The sequence below is a fragment of the Hyperolius riggenbachi genome, chromosome 1 (genome assembly GCF_040937935.1).
Source record: "Hyperolius riggenbachi isolate aHypRig1 chromosome 1, aHypRig1.pri, whole genome shotgun sequence".
In the NCBI taxonomy this organism is placed as follows: Eukaryota; Metazoa; Chordata; class Amphibia; order Anura; family Hyperoliidae; genus Hyperolius; species Hyperolius riggenbachi.
Genome location: NC_090646.1, coordinates 675081549 through 675098421, shown reverse-complemented (window position 1 = coordinate 675098421; position 16873 = coordinate 675081549).

Genomic DNA, 16873 nt, shown 5'->3' with positions numbered 1-16873 from the left:
CATTCCGGTCCCGCGCTGATCTGCAGGTCTGTCATCGCTCTGATCTGAAGGTCTCAGACAGCATGAGTGGTCCGGGAGACAGCATGAGTGGTCCAGGCACCTTTGGGTACCTGACAGGGGAGATATACTGTATATACTATACGCTATATCTCCCCTATACTATCTCCCCTATATACTATACTGCGGCCACCTTACTACCTACACTGACTATGCCATACTACCTATACTGGGGGAACCTTACTTCCTATACTGGGCGCACCGCGCTACCTATATTGGGGGCACCACACCACTTATACTGGGGGCACCACACTACCTATATTGGGGGCACCACACTACCTATACTGGGGGCACCGCACTACTTATATTGGGGGCACCACACCACCTATACTGGGGGCACCACACTACCTATACTGGGGAAACCTTACTATCTATACTGGGGACACCACACTACCTATATTGGGGGCACCACACTACCTATACTGAGGCCACCTTACTACCTACACTGAGTATGCCATACTACCTATACTGGGGACACCTTACTGCTTATACTGGGTGCACCACACTACCTATACTGCTGGCACCACAATACCTATATTGGGGCACCACACTACCTATACTGGGGGCACCACACTACCTATGCTGTGGACACCATACTACCTATAGGGGGTGCACCACACTACCTATACTGGTGGCACCACACTACCTATATTGGGGGCACCACACTATCTATACTGAGGGTACCACACTACCTATACTGGGGGCACCACACTATCTATACTGGAGACACCTTAATACCTATACTGGGGGCACCACACTACCTATACTGGGGGCACCACAGTACCTATACTGGAGACACCCTACTACCTATACTGGAGGAATCACACTACCTATACTGGGGGCACCACACTAGCTATACTGGGGACACCAAACTTCCTATACTGGAGACACCTTACTACTTATACTGGGAACACCACCTTACCTATACTGCGGGAACTTTACTACGTATACTGGAGACACCTTACTGCCTATACTGGGGACTACATTCTATCTATGCTAGGGACACCACTTTACCTATACTGGTGGTGCCACACTACCTATATTGGGGCACCACACTACCTATACTAGGGGCACCATACTACCTATGCTGGGGGTACCACATTAGCTATACTGAGGACACTATACTATCTAAACTGGGGACACTTTACTACCTGTACTGGGGGAACCACACTACCTATAGTAGGGGACACCTTTCTACCTATACTGCAAACACCACACTACCTATACTGGGAGACACCTTACTATTTACACTATGGGGAACCACGCTACCTATAATAAGGGCACCTTATTACCTATACTTGGGACATCATACTACCTATGCTGGAGACACCACATTACCTATACTGGGGGCACCACACTATCTATACTGGAGACACCACATTACCTATACTGGTGGCACCACACTACCTATACTGGGTGCACCACACTACCTATACTGGGGGCACCATGCTAGCTATACTGGGGGCACCACAGTAGCTATACTGGGGACACCATACTACCTATACTAGGGGCACCACACTACCTATACTGGGGGCACCACACTATCTATACTGGAGACACCTTACTACCTATACTGGGGGCACCACACTACCTATACTAGGGGCACCACACTACCTATACTGGGGACACCATACTACCTATACTAGGGGCACCACACTACCTATACTGGGGGCACCACACTATCTATACTGGAGACACTTTACTACCTATACTGGGGGCACCACACTACCTATACTAGGGGCACCACACTACCTATACTGGGGACACCATACTACCTATACTGGGGGCACCACACTACCTATACTAGGGGCACCACACTACCTATACTGGGGGCACCATGCTACCTATACTGGAGACACCTTACTACCTATACTGCGGGCACCACACTACCTATACTAGGGGCACCACACTACCTATACTGGGGGCACTATGCTAGCTATACTGGAGACACCTTACTACCTATACTAGGGGCACCACACTACCTATACTGGGGGCACCACACTACTTATATTGGGGGCAGCTTACTACCAGTGGTGTAGCAACAGGGGCCCCGAAGGGTCCACCCTCTATCACAGTATTAGCTCTCTATTAGTCCTGTGCTTGTAATAATCACTTCTATAGATGCTTTGAATAGTAGATATTCTTAACACACTGTTCTCCATGCCCTTCTTGCACCTCTGACACTGTAGTTGTTCTTGGCAAGTTTTGGTGCGCTGTATCAATTAGTATGTATAGAGTGCTTGGGGGCCCCATGTAAAATCTGCACCAGGGCCCATAGCTCCTTAGCTACGCCACTGCTTACTACCTATACTGGGGATAAATTACTACCTAGGAGGAGAGACTACTGGGAATTTTGCTGCAAGGGGACCATACCACTGAGATGGCTGCCACTAGGCAGTTGCCAGGGGAGGGGGGTGGAAAGGTGATGGCTGACTTTGCCTTACCGTAGGAAGCCCCAAGGTTACCTTAACCCCGGTGCCCCCGTGCTGCTTAAACTGGTCCTGCCTGAGACATAAGAGGAGCGTACCAGGGCATCATCACACGGGGAGGAGGCTGGACCAGCCAGGAAGGAGAGAAATGCATAATAATAAAGGGGCAGGGATGTACACACACACACAGGAGGAGACTAACGACCTGTGTTTCAGCACAGCAATAGAAGGAGAAAGTGTGAGAAAGATACAGCTCTATCAGTGTATAGTGCTGCTGCCGCCCCCTAGAGTTTGCCACCTGAATATGTTGTGTCCAAGGCCGGATTTAGGCCAAGGCCACCTAGGTCATGGCCTAGGGCACCACAGGAGGAAGGGCACCAAAGCAGCAGGCTAAACTGCGGCAGCATTTGCAAGCTTGCAAATGCTTCAAAGCAGGGAGATCAGGCTAGGACCTGACCGTGGTACTCTGCTGCTAGCCACCTGTGCAGGAGCCACTTTGCTCTTATTTGCATTGTGGTCAGTGGCTATGGACTTGGGCAGCATTGCAGATGGAAAGGAAGAGGAAACTTCTGTACTGGAAACGAGCCGAGAAATGAGTAACACAGATGGCTGCTATGGTGTGAAGGCGAGCTGGCTACCTATACTGAAGGGGGAGGGGGGGAAGGAGGGAATAAGGGAGTCATCTGGCTACCTATACTGCAGGGAAAGGGGGGAGGAGTCATCTGGCTACCTATACTAGAGGGAAGGGGGAGGGGTCACCTGGCTACCTATACTGGAGGGAAAGGGGGGAGGAGTCATCTGGCTACCTATACTAGAGGGAAGGGGGAGGGGTCATCTGGCTACCTATACTGGAGGGAAAGGGGGGAGGAGTCATCTGGCTACCTATACTGGGGGGGGGGTCATCAGGCTACCTATACTAGAGGGAAGGTGGGAGCGGTCATCTGGCTACCTATTCTGAAGGGGGCGGCTGGTGACAGTGGCCTAGCGCAGTAAAGACTTTAAATCCGGCCCTTGTTGTGTCATGGTTGGGCTGGCCCTGGGAACACTCTACTAGCAGAAGAAAGACAGTTTTGGATCAGCCTGAAACTGGATCATATCTGAAACTGAGTAGATTTTCCCCATTGAGCAGTTTAAAGAGAATCTGTATTGTTAAAATCACACAAAAGTAAACATACCAGTGCGTTAGGGGACATCTCCTATTCCCCTCTGTCACAATTTCGCTGCTCACCGCCACATTAAAAGTAGTTAAAAACAGTTTTAAAAAGTTTGTTTATAAACAAACAAAATGGCCACCAAAACAGGAAGTAGGTTGATGTACAGTATGTCCACACATAGAAAATACATCCATACATAAGCAGGCTGTATACAGCCTTCCTTTTGAATCTCAAGAGATCATTTGTGTGTTTCTTTCCCCCTGCAGCTCACTGAAGAGTTACAAGCTGATTGTTTCTTCTTGCAGACAGCTCTGCCTGGTTGTCTGTAATTCTGCAGTATGTGACTCATCAGTATGTGAACAGAGGATTTATCCAGCTTGTAAAAGATAAGAGAGTAGAGAAAAGCTGGCTAATGTAAATAACACACACACACAGGGGAGTGTGCATAGAGGGGACTGGAGAGAGGCAGGCATAGCAGATCACACTGAAGAGTTGGCAGCCTTCCAGACACAGGACGACAAGTCCGACAGGGGAAAGATAAGCTGATTTATTACAGAGATGGTGATAGTAGAAAGTGCTGCAGTAAGCCAGAGCACATTATTTTAGGTTTAGGAACCTGTAGGATGGTAGAAAACACAATGACATTTTTGTTACAGAGTCCCTTTAAAGAGAAAACTCAAAATCATGAGAAAAATCAGGAGTGAATTTCCTTGCTTCATGTCCAGTGTCATATTAAAATGTGATTATTGTGTTAATCCTGCTTTTCTTTACACACCTTCTGTTCAAGGACTATGGAGTTATCGAGCCTCGGTCTACTACAGATAAACAGCTACATCGTTATGGGGATGTGTATCTGAAATATGGACGGGATAATTCAGAAATGGAAACTAGGACAAAACCAGATCTCCATTTGGGATACGGACTCTACTACACACCCAACTTGTATATCCGAGTAATCGGTCATGACAGTTCACATATCCTGCTGTCCAGTGATACAGAAAATGACACTGACAAATGTAAAAACTATGGTAAGAAGGATAGTTTGCAATATCTGTGAATGCCAAATCCTTAAAATACAGTATGCCTGATGTTCCTCATACATAGATGGTTTTAAAGTAAATCTGTAATGGGGTACAATGCAATACATACAATCACATTTGTAAAGCGCTTTTCTCCCATAGGACTCAAAGTGCATAGACATGTCTCAGATAAAAACAGGGCTGCGGGCTGGGCTGTGCTACAGAGGAAGTTGTCAGGTGTTCCTAAATCCCAGACGAAACAGGAAGCTTTTCAGGTTAGACTTATGGTGGCCATACACGATACAATAAAATTGTTTGATAATCCCGTTTTTTCGATCTAAACCAGGGGTCTCAAACTCGCGGCCCGCGGGCCATTTGCGGCCCTCGATACAATATTTTGTGGCCCTCGCCAGCAAAAGCTTGCTTATAGTTCGCTTCAGTGCTCCCAAGTAATCCGACGCATCCCCGCCACTAAACAAGGGCTGCAAAGCCCCCAAAACGCCCGGGGGGCAATCCGCCGGCATTTCCTGGAAGGGGCAGAGCTTTCAGCTTCAACTCTGCCCCTCCTGACGTCAATCGCCGCACAGATCGCCGCCTCTCCCCGCCCCTCTCTGTGAAGGAAGAGTGAGAGGCGGCGATGCGCCGCGATTGTGAAATCCCTTATGCGGCCCAGCCTCATCCTGACTTTGCCTCCTTTGGCCCCCAGGTGAATTGAGATTGAGACCCCTGATCTAAACGATTAAATCGAATGAAAGTTGAAAATATTTTTTTTTTCGATCAAGAAATTCGAACGATTATCCCGTTTTTTCGAGAAAAATCTGATTGGACATGCTGGAAAATCTAACGGAATAATCGAACTAAATTATCCAAAAAGAAATGAAAAATTGTACCATGTATGGCCACCATTAGATGCTTCCAGGGATAGAGATATCCACTCCTGATTGAGTGTGACATGGAGTTCCAAAATGTAGGGGCAGCATGACAGAAGGCTCTGTCTCCAAGGTTTTGAGGTGGACTCGGTGGGTGATCCAGTTATTAGAGCCTTTTGATCTAATAAGATTGTGCAAGGATTTGAATGTCAATAAGCCAGTCCTAAGCAGAAGAGTTTGTGTTATGTCATGTGGCAATGGTGTGGTTGGCTAGTTAAAGGATACCTGAAGTGACATGTGACAGGATGAGATAGACATGGGTATGTACAGTGCTTAGCACACAAATAACTATGCTGTGTTTCTTTTTTTCTTTCTCTGCCAGAAAAAGTTAAACATCAGGTATGTAAATGACAGTGTCTGCCCGGGTCAGACTGGGTCAGATGATAATTATGAAAAAGGGGGGAGGGGGGAGGGTTGTGCATCCCTAAAAATCATGCTGCAATTGACTGGTTAATCGCTCAGGCATGCACCACCTCTATTAGGCTGAAAATGAAAGCCCTGTCTTTAAAACAAATGCTACATTTGTTATTCTATGGAGGAACTTTGGATTCCAGTATAGTTTGCATGCAAAGTATAATGTACTGGACACTTACACCACAGTGAGGCAGACCTCCGGGCAAGTGGCCTAACCTAAATTAAACACAACATATGTATAACCTTGGGAGCAGATAAGTAAAAATGTGTAACTTACATTTTAATGGACAGAGAGGAGAAGGCCAGTGCATACCACAAAGGCTGCATCTGAAATGACCAACAGCTCACATGTGCAGCACCTATAATAAGCTATCTGCACACTTCGCATTCAATTCAGATGCAAAACATACGCATAACTACTATTAGTTACCATGCAAACGGGAAACTCAAGAATACGGGATGGGAGCACCTGGTAGTTACATACTAGCAAAATTATGAAAAAGGGGGGGTTGTGCATCCCTAAAAAACATGCTGCAATTGACTGGTTAATCGCGCAGGCATGCACCACCTCTATTAAGCTGAAAATGCATGTCCTGCCTTTAAAACAAATGCTACATTTATTATACTATGGAGGAACTTTGGCTTCCACTATAGTTTGCATGTAAAGTATAATATACTGGACACTTGCGCCACAGTGAGGCAGAGAGGCAGACCTCCGGGCAAGTGGCCTAACCTAAATTAAAAACAACATATGTATAACCTTGGGAGCAGCTAAGGAAAAATGTGTAACTTACATTTTAATGGACAGCGAGGTGAGGGCCAGCGCATACCACAAAGGCTGCATCAGATATGACCAACAGCTCACATGTGCAGCACCTCCAATAAGCTATCTGCACACTTCACATTCAATTCAGATGCAAATGCTATGGGTTATGCTATGGGTCAGACGATAGCATAACCCTCACTGATAAGTAATTAGAACCATAAAACTGTGATGAATAGCGGAAAAGCCGCCACATGTTCTGACAGTAAGGTGGCTGATTCCGCGTCTGATGCGGCGGTTTGTCCGCGTCAGCATGCGTCTGGGTTGTCTGGAACTGGTGGTGCACATGGGAGGAATGGCGTGGGGGCCGCCGTGTGTTCTGATGGTAAGGCGGCGGATTCCGCGTCCAGTGCGGCGGTTTCCCCGCAGCAACATGTGTCTGGGCTGTCTGGACCTAGTAGTGCACACAGATGGAGAGCTACGCGCGCGCGCGCTGCAAGACAAGCTCTTTATACCAATAGGAGGAAGATCAGCTGATCAGGGTGGTCAGCTGATTCCTGTTCAGTCAGGGATTGGTTGATGGGAGCTGGGCGGCGCTGGGGAGCGCTTTACTATATATATCTCCTGCTGTTCAGTTGCTGGTTGTCTGGCATTGCGAATGCTTATGTGTTAGCACTCAGACCTTAGTCAGATCCTTCAGTGTGGTGGAACCAGGAGGACCTGGGAATCCACACTTAGCCAGTTACTATATATCATCTGTGTTATTCTCTAGCATATTTCCAAGGTGTTGAGATCACGGCCCTCACACCCCAGACTAGGAATACTGTATATCATCTGTGTTATTCTCTAGCATAGTTCCAGGGTGTTGAGATCACGGCCCTCACACCCCAGACTAGGAATACTGCATATCATTGTGTTGTTTTCTAGCATAGCTCCAGGGTGTTGAGATCACGGACCTCACACCTCAGACTAGGCCTTGTTCTGATATCTGTTATGACCTGTAGCTTTCCTGACTATTCTTCTGATCTCTGATTTGGTACCTTGCATATCTGATACTCTGTTGCCGACCCGGCCTGTCTGACCTTCTGGCTGTCACCCCCCCCCCCCTCAGGGTGTCCAGCCTTCCGGCAGGGGTCCCCTGCTCTACAGAGGGGACACTGCTCCTTATCAGTCAGGGACTCCCTCTCCAGGTGTCCTTGACTGCAGTAGAGTCTTCTCTACTTATTGGACCACCTGCTACCCCGGTGGTCCAAAGGTTACTGTTGCACCAAAACACTTACATGCTCAGGTGTCTAGAGGTTAGACATATTTGATTATTGGCGATTCTGCAGATCCCCAATAATCAGGTATATCTGTATTCTTGGGGATACTGCAGATCGCCAAGAATCGGATTCTCTCTCTGGTTGCTAACACCTATCGTTACAAAAACACTTTCCTGTCATTAAATGGCTTTTGAGAGCAGGAAAAAGTTAAAAGGGTCAATAATACATAGATTTGAGCTCTGACATACTTCAATGAAGGTGTCACAATAAAACGGTAAAAACATAAAAATTAGATTTAAATATAAAATTAAACTGTGGGATATCTAAGAAAGTCATTTTTAGGAGAAGGAGGATAGATACAAATGTTTTTCTCATCAGTTTATTTTCACCTCGGAGGTTTACCTATATTGAGCGGCTACCTAAAACTGGGGCCCCTCTTGTTACTATTTGGGGGTACTTATATTCCCTCTGGCTACCTATACTGGGAGTTACTTTCTGCTGGGAGTTATTGCTGGCTAACTATACTGAGGTGCTATCTAATACATGGAAGTACCTCTGGCTAGCTATACTGGGGTCTTTTCTGTCTACCTATACTGGGGTTAGAGATGGGGCGAACCTCTATGGAGCCGCTACTACTTCCGGGTCGCAATGACTCGGAGTAGTACTGCTGCGCTGGGCCAGCGGTGCACGTCTTTGATACCGTGCCCGTTGCCGGCCACTCTCTGCGCATGAGCGTGACGTCACTCATGACGTCACGCACATATGCAGAAAATGCCCGGCAACAGGAGCGCAATCTAGGACGTGCACCGCTGGGCCAGCGCAGCAGTACTACTCCGAGTCATTGCGACCCGGAAGTAGTACAGATGAGGAATTCGCCGGCGAACGGTTCGGGAACCGTTCTGTAACGATCGGTGAAGCACAGAGAGGATCTGATTACCAGTGATCTGCTGAATCACGGGGAATACAGATGTATACCAGATTATACGTGATCTGCCGTATCACTGATAATCCAATATACTAGCTAACCTCTGTTCACCTGAGTAGAGTGTAGTGTTTGGTGTAACAGTAACACTTAGAGGACTAGGCCTCAGTGCAGCAAGGGGTACTGCACAGATTCCTTCCGCAGACCTGAGCTCTCCAAGACGGGAGGAGTCAGACTGACAGTAGGAAGGACAGACTGAAAGTAACCTTCAGGAGGAAGGATCACTAACAGAGCGAGGAACCGCCTCTAACAGTAAGGTCGGTTCTCGAGGTCGGACAAGCCAGGTCGTACACACACGGACAGATAAAGTACAAGATCAGGAGGCAAAGGCGGAGTCCAAGTTCAGGCAAGGTTCAGCAACGGGGTATCAGATATATCGGGGTACAAAATCAGGAAGCAGAAGCAGAGTCAAGGAACAAGCCGGGGTTCGGCAACAGAGTATCAGAAATATCGAGGTACAAGATCAGAGTTCAGGAGGATAGTCAAGGCAGGCAAAAGTCATAACAGATAATCACAATCAAACTAGTACTTTAGCTATCAACAGAATCTAGCTAAGTGTAGGATTACAGCTCCAGCTGGTCCCGGCACACTTACGGATCTGACTACGGATCTGGGTGCTCCCATATATGTGATCGCACGCCAGACAAAGAGCAAGTGAACAACCAGCAGTATATATACTCTAGGACCTTTCCAGGACCTCCCTAATTGCTGGTCCAATGAGAGCAGTGGAATTTGTCAGCTGACCCAGCTGGTCAGCCGACACCCTTCTAACTGCTATTTAAACTCTGCCTCTGTGCTCGCGCACGTGTAAGTCTGAATCCTGGTGGACTATCAGTCCCAGCCACACCAGTACTGTCATGCAATGTATCTAGTGCGGGGGCCGCCTCTGATGCGCATTCCGCCGTTACCAATGCGGATTCCGCCGATACCAATGCGGATTCCGCCGTTACCAATGCGGATTCCGCCGCACTGCCTATGCGGCATGCAGCGTTTTTTCCGCGTTGTGACGCCATGCTGGACGCGGAGACAGCCGCCTTACCTTGAGAGACGGCGGCTTTTCCGCGTTTCTTCACAGTACCCCCCTCCCGAGGAGTGGACTCCGGACAACTCCTACCAGGTTTCTCGGGATGTAAGGCGTGAAACTCCCTCCTTAATTCGTCCGCATGCATGCGATTCCCCGGTACCCATTGTCTCTCCTCAATGCCGTACCCTTTCCAATGTACGAGATATTGTACCGAGTTTTATACAATGCGTGAATCCAAAATCCTCTCTACCTCATACTCAGGCTGATCATCTACCAACACCGGAGGAGGAGGAGTGGGACCCACATGGACCGCTGGCTTAAGGAGGGATACATGGAAGGACCTTACCCCACGCATGCTGGCGGGAAGATCAATGGAATAAGTAACGTTATTGATCTTCTTAGCCACCGCAAATGGACCCACAAACCTGGGGCCCAACTTATCTGAAGGCTGTCTCAGGGTCAAGTGACGTGTGGACACCCAGACCAAGTCTCCTGGCTGGAACTTCCACTCCAACGAGCGTCTCTTGTCAGCCTGACCCTTTTGACTCTGGAAAGCTTTTTCCAGATTACTCTTCACCGTCCCCCAGATGTTTTTAAATGCCCTCTGCCAGACTTCCAGGGTTGGAAACGGAGAAGAGGCAACTGGCAAGGGGGAAAATTTAGGCGATCTCCCAGTCACAATCTGGAACGGAGAAAAACCAGACGATGAATTTTTCAAATTGTTCTGAGCGAACTCTGCGAAGGCCAGAAATTTTACCCAGTCATTCTGCGCCTCCGCAACATAACATCTTAAGAACTGCTCCATAGACTGATTAATCCGTTCAGTCTGCCCATTGGTCTGTGGGTGGTAGCCGGACGAGAAAGATAGCTTCATGCCCATTTGGTGGCAAAATGCCCTCCAGAATCTAGAAATGAATTGGACTCCCCTATCCGACACTATGTTTTCCGGAATGCCATGCAGCCGGAAAATGTGGATGATGAATAGGTCGGCCAATTCCTGGGCCGAGGGGAGTCCTTTCAAGGGCACGAAATGGGCCATCTTGCTGAAGCGGTCGACTACCACCCAAATGACCGACATGCCCTCAGACCTGGGGAGCTCACCCACGAAATCCATGGACAAGTGGGTCCATGGCTCACTCGGGGCGGGCAAAGGCTGTAAGGTACCGACAGGTGCCAGTCGGGAGGGTTTACTCTTAGCACATATTGCACATTCCCTAACAAATTCCCTGCAATCAACAGACAGGGAGGGCCACCAGGCACACCTGGCTACAAGATCCTGTGTTCTGGCAACTCCGGGATGTCCAGCATTTTTATGTGCGTGGAACATTTCAAGGATCTGAAGACGAAAGGGCAAGGGAATGAACATGACCCCTTCAGGCTTCCCTTCCGGGATGTCCTGCTGGAAGGGGCTCAACTTTTCCTTCCAGTCTTCCCAAGTATCCATTGCAGCCAGCACCAATTTTCGCGGAACAATTGTCTCAGGGACGGAGGACTGTGCTGTCTCTGGCTCAAAGCACCTGGATAGCGCATCTGCCTTAGTATTCTTACTGCCCGGGGTGTACGTAATCACGAATGTGAACCTTGAAAAAAACAGGGACCATCGAGCCTGACGAGGGCTTAACCTCTTAGCCCCCTCGATGTATTCCAGATTCTTGTGGTCGGTAAAAACCGTGATAGTATGCTCCGCTCCTTCTAACCAATGACGCCATTCTTCAAAGGCTAGTTTAATGGCTAAGAGCTCCCTGTTGCCTATATCGTAGTTTCTCTCTGCTGGAGAGAATCTCCGAGAAAAATAGGCACACGGGTGCAATCTACCCTGTAAACCTGAACGTTGAGACAGCACAGCCCCCACCCCGACTTCTGAGGCATCTACCTCAACAATAAAAGGGAAGGAAGTGTCTACGTGTCTTAGTATGGGTGCCATGCAGAACAGCTCCTTCAAGGTCGAAAATGCCTGTAGGGCCTCAGGCGACCAGTGAGTAGTATCTGCCCCTTTCCTAGTGAGACTGGTGAGAGGTGCAATAACTGTGGAGTACCCCTTTATGAACCTTCTATAATAGTTTGCAAAGCCCAGAAAACGTTGCAATGACTTTAACCCCACCGGCTGAGGCCACTCCAGAACAGCGGATACTTTGGCAGGGTCCATAGACAGGCCCGAGGTGGAGACTATGTACCCCAGAAAGGCGACAGATGTAACTTCAAAAATACATTTTTCCAACTTGGCGTACAGCAGATTTTGTCTCAGCTTATTTAGCACAAATCTGACATGGACCCTGTGCTCGGAGAGGTTGTTGGAGTAGATTAGTATATCGTCAAGGTATACAAGCACAAATCTACCCAACACCTCCCTGAATACCTCGTTAATTAATTCCTGGAAGACGGCTGGTGCATTGCACAACCCGAAGGGCATCACTAAGTACTCGTAATGCCCGTCGGGTGTGTTGAAGGCCGTCTTCCATTCATCGCCCTTTCTAATGCGGATCAGGTTGTATGCACCCCTCAGATCCAATTTTGAAAAGATCTTAGCGTCTGTGACCTGCGTGAATAAATCGTCTATTAATGGCAACGGGTAACGATTCTTCACCGTGATTTTATTTAGGCCCCGATAATCGATGCAAGGTCGAAGACCTCCATCTTTTTTCTTAACAAAAAAGAAACCGGCCCCCGCAGGCGAGCGGGAGGGGCGAATGAACCCCTTGGCCAGATTGTCACGGATGTACTCCTGCATAGCCCCTTTCTCTGGTCCAGACAAATTATACAGGTGACCCCTAGGGGGCATACAACCGGCACGGAGATCGATGGGGCAATCGAAAGGGCGATGAGGAGGTAACCTATCAGCAGCCTTGGGGCAGAATACATCCGAGAATTCGGAGTATTGCTTGGGAACACCCTCCACATGAACCTTGGTCTGACCTAATATCACTTTCCCTAGACACTGTTGGGAACAGAAGTCTGACCAACTGGTTAGTTGTCCTGTCGCCCAATTAATCTGTGGCGAATGAAGCTGCAGCCAGGGCATACCTAGGACAATGGTGGAGGTGGTCATATGTAACACAAAAAAGCGTAAACTCTCCCTATGCAGTACCCCAGTAATGACTTCCACCTCTGGTGTCTGGGACAGCGGACGGTCCCTTTGTAACGGGGAGTCGTCCACGGCAGTAACCTGGATAGGTGGTTTTACTGGGGTGAGAGGAATGTCCAACTTCTCTGCAAATTCGGAACTCATGAAATTAGCCGCGGAGCCTGAATCAATAAAGGCCTCCGTGGCTTCAGATTTGTCCCCCCATGTAATCGTACAGGGGAGGAACAATCGTCTTTCTTTCAGGGGTGTGAGCTGGGTGCCTAGGGTGTCACCCCTTATCACTCCTAGGCGGTAGCGTTTTCCCGGCTTATCCCTATTAGGCTTAATGGGACAGTCTCGTACCCTATGCCCCCCTTCACCACAGTATAAACAGAGTTGTTCCGACAATCTCCGTCTTCTCTCCACTTGGGTCAACTTAGACCGACCGATCTGCATCGGCCCAGGTGGAGGCAAGACCGGAGGCGATGAGACAGAGGGAGACGGAGTTACTAGGGGTGTAGCGGGAGGCACTGCGTAAGAGGTCGACCTAACCCGATGACTGCCCCTAGTCTGTCTCAGATGGCATAGCCTACGGTTGATTCGAATGGCCGATGAGATGGCCTCGTCGACTGTTTTGGGTTCGGGTTGGCTTAACATTAGGTCAGAGACCTCATCCGACAACCCAGACAGGAAGTAATCTAACAGGGCATAGGTGTCAAATCTGGCGGTAACTTACCACCTACGAAATTCTGCCGCGTAATCCTCGACCGAACCTCTGCCTTGCCGCAAAAGTTTGAGCTTCCGCTCAGAGGTTGCCGCAAGGTCAGGGTCGTCGTATATCACTGCCATGGCCTTAAAAAATTCCTCTACCGAGGTCAGAGCTGTATCTGTGGGAGGCAGGTTGTATGCCCAGGACTGGGAATCACCAGTTAACAAGGTTTTAATAAAAATGACCCGTTGTCTCTCAGTCCCCGAGGATCGGGGTTTCAACTCGAAATATGATAACACTCTACTCTGAAAATTCCGGAAGTCAGACTTGTGGCCGGAAAACTTATCAGGTACGGGCATACGTATGTCAGCACTAGGAGAGGATCGCACTGAATCAACTGACGTCTGGAGGGTTTGCACAGAGCCTGATAGGACATCAATCATAGTCTTGTGGCTACCCAGCACTTGGTTGATGTTTTCCACCGAAGTGGCAAGTGCGCCCAGACGGTCAGTGTGTGCGTCCATTTGCATTTTTGGTCTGGCGTTCTGTAACGATCGGTGAAGCACAGAGAGGATCTGATTACCAGTGATCTGCTGAATCACTGGGAATACAGATGTATACCAGATTATACGTGATCTGCAGTATCACTGATAATCCGATATACTAGCTAACCTCTGTTCACCTGAGTAGAGTGTAGTGTTAGGTGCAACAATAACACTTAGAGGACTAGGCCTCAGTGCAGCAAGGAGTACTGCACAGATTCCTTCCGCAGACCTGAGCTCTCCAAGACGGGAGGAGTCAGACTGACAGTAGGAAGGACAGACTGAAAGTAACCTTCAGGAGGAAGGATCACTAACAGAGCGAGGAACCGCCTCTAACAGTAAGGTCGGTTCTCGAGGTCGGACAAGCCAGGTCGTACACACACGGACAGATAAAGTACAAGATCAGGAGGCAAAGGCGGAGTCCAAGTTCAGGCAAGGTTCAGCAACGGGGTATCAGATATATCGGGGTACAAAATCAGGAAGCAGAAGCAGAGTCAAGGAACAAGCCGGGGTTCGGCAACAGAGTATCAGAAATATCGAGGTACAAGATCAGAGTTCAGGAGGATAGTCAAGGCAGGCAAAAGTCATAACAGATAATCACAATCAAACTAGTACTTTAGCTATCAACAGAATCTAGCTAAGTGTAGGATTACAGCTCCAGCTGGTCCCGGCACACTTACGGATCTGACTACGGATCTGGGTGCTCCCATATATGTGATCGCACGCCAGACAAAGAGCAAGTGAACAACCAGCAGTATATATACTCTAGGACCTTTCCAGGACCTCCCTAATTGCTGGTCCAATGAGAGCAGTGGAATTTGTCAGCTGACCCAGCTGGTCAGCCGACACCCTTCTAACTGCTATTTAACCCATTCAGGTTCCGTGGTTTTCACGAGAGAAATGTTCACCTCCCATTCATTAGCCTATAACTTTATCACTACTTATCACAATGAACTGATCTATATCTTGTTTTTTCCGCCACCAATTAGGCTTTCTTTGGGGGGTACATTTTGCTAAGAGCCACTTTACTGTAAACGCATTTTAACAGGAAGAATAAGAAAAAAATGGAAAAATTCATTATTTCTCAGTTTTCAGCCATTATAGTTTTAAAATAATACATGCCTCCATAATTAAAACTCACGTATTGTATATGCCCATATGTCCCGGTTATTACACCGTTAAAATTATGTCCCTATCACAATGTATGGCGACAATATTTTATTTGGAAATAAAGGTGCATTTTTTCCATTTTGCATCTATCACTATTAACAAGTTTAAAATAAAAAAAATATAGAAATATTTCATCTTTACATTGATATTTAAAAAGTTTAGACCCTTAGGTAAATATTTACATGTTTTTTTTTTTTTTTATTGTAATTGTTTTTTTTATTTATAGTAAACATTTTATTTGGGTAGTTTTGGGAGGGTGGGGGGTAAACAATAGATTTATAATGTAAAGGTGTGTTGATTTTAATTTATTTTCATTTTCAGGTGTAGTTTTACTTTTTGGCCACAAGATGGCGGCCATGAGTTTGTTTACATGACGTCACTCTAAGCGTAACACACGCTTAGAGTGGCGCATCAGGAAGGGAACGTCCAGAAAAGGCGCAGCTTCCGAGAGAAGCTGTCGCTTTTTCAGCGGGGGAGAGGAATCAGTAATCGGGCTTCATAGCCCGATATATTGATTCTCTGACTACCGAATCCGCGGCCGGGAGTGCGCGTGCACGCGCGCGATCGGCCGCGGGGGCGCGCGGTAGCGCACATGGTTTCTGGACGTAGTTTCTACGTCCAGAAACCAAAATAGGTTAAACTCTGCCTCTGCGCTCGCGCGCGTGTAAGTCTGAATCCTGGTGGACTATCAGTCCCAGCCACACCAGTACTGTCATGCAATGTATCTAGTGCGGGGGCCGCCTCTGATGCGCATTCCGCCGTTACCAATGCGGATTCCGCCGATACCAATGCGGATTCCGCCGCACTGCCTATGCGGCATGCGGCGTTTTTTCCGCGTTGTGACGCCATGCTGGACGCGGAGACAGCCGCCTTACCTTGAGAGACGGCGGCTTTTCCGCGTTTCTTCACACGTTCATGGACTTTTCTAACTGGGGTATGCCACTTTATAATGGAGACCCCTGTGTCTAACTAAACTGGTGGGTTACCTGGTGACACATAATCCTGGTGGTACCTTTGACTATCAAATGCTGGAGGAAGGGGGGGGGGTACTCTAGCTACCCTATACGGTTTTAAGGGGGAGGAGGGGGCACAAAGGAGTCTTATAATGTATTTATTTATTTATTTTTGAAGGGGAAACAAAATTTTTCCGTGTGCAAAATTATTTCTGACAAAGAGGAGCTAAAGAAAAACATTGGTCTTGGTTGTGGTATCTAATTGCATCATATTATATTGATATGAAGTAGAATGGTCTGTGATAGCATGCTAGGACAAAAGGGTTTATTTTAGATTATAAAAATTCACGTACAACAACAAATATAAAAATATCTGCATCTAGATAAAAATATGGCTAATGCAAG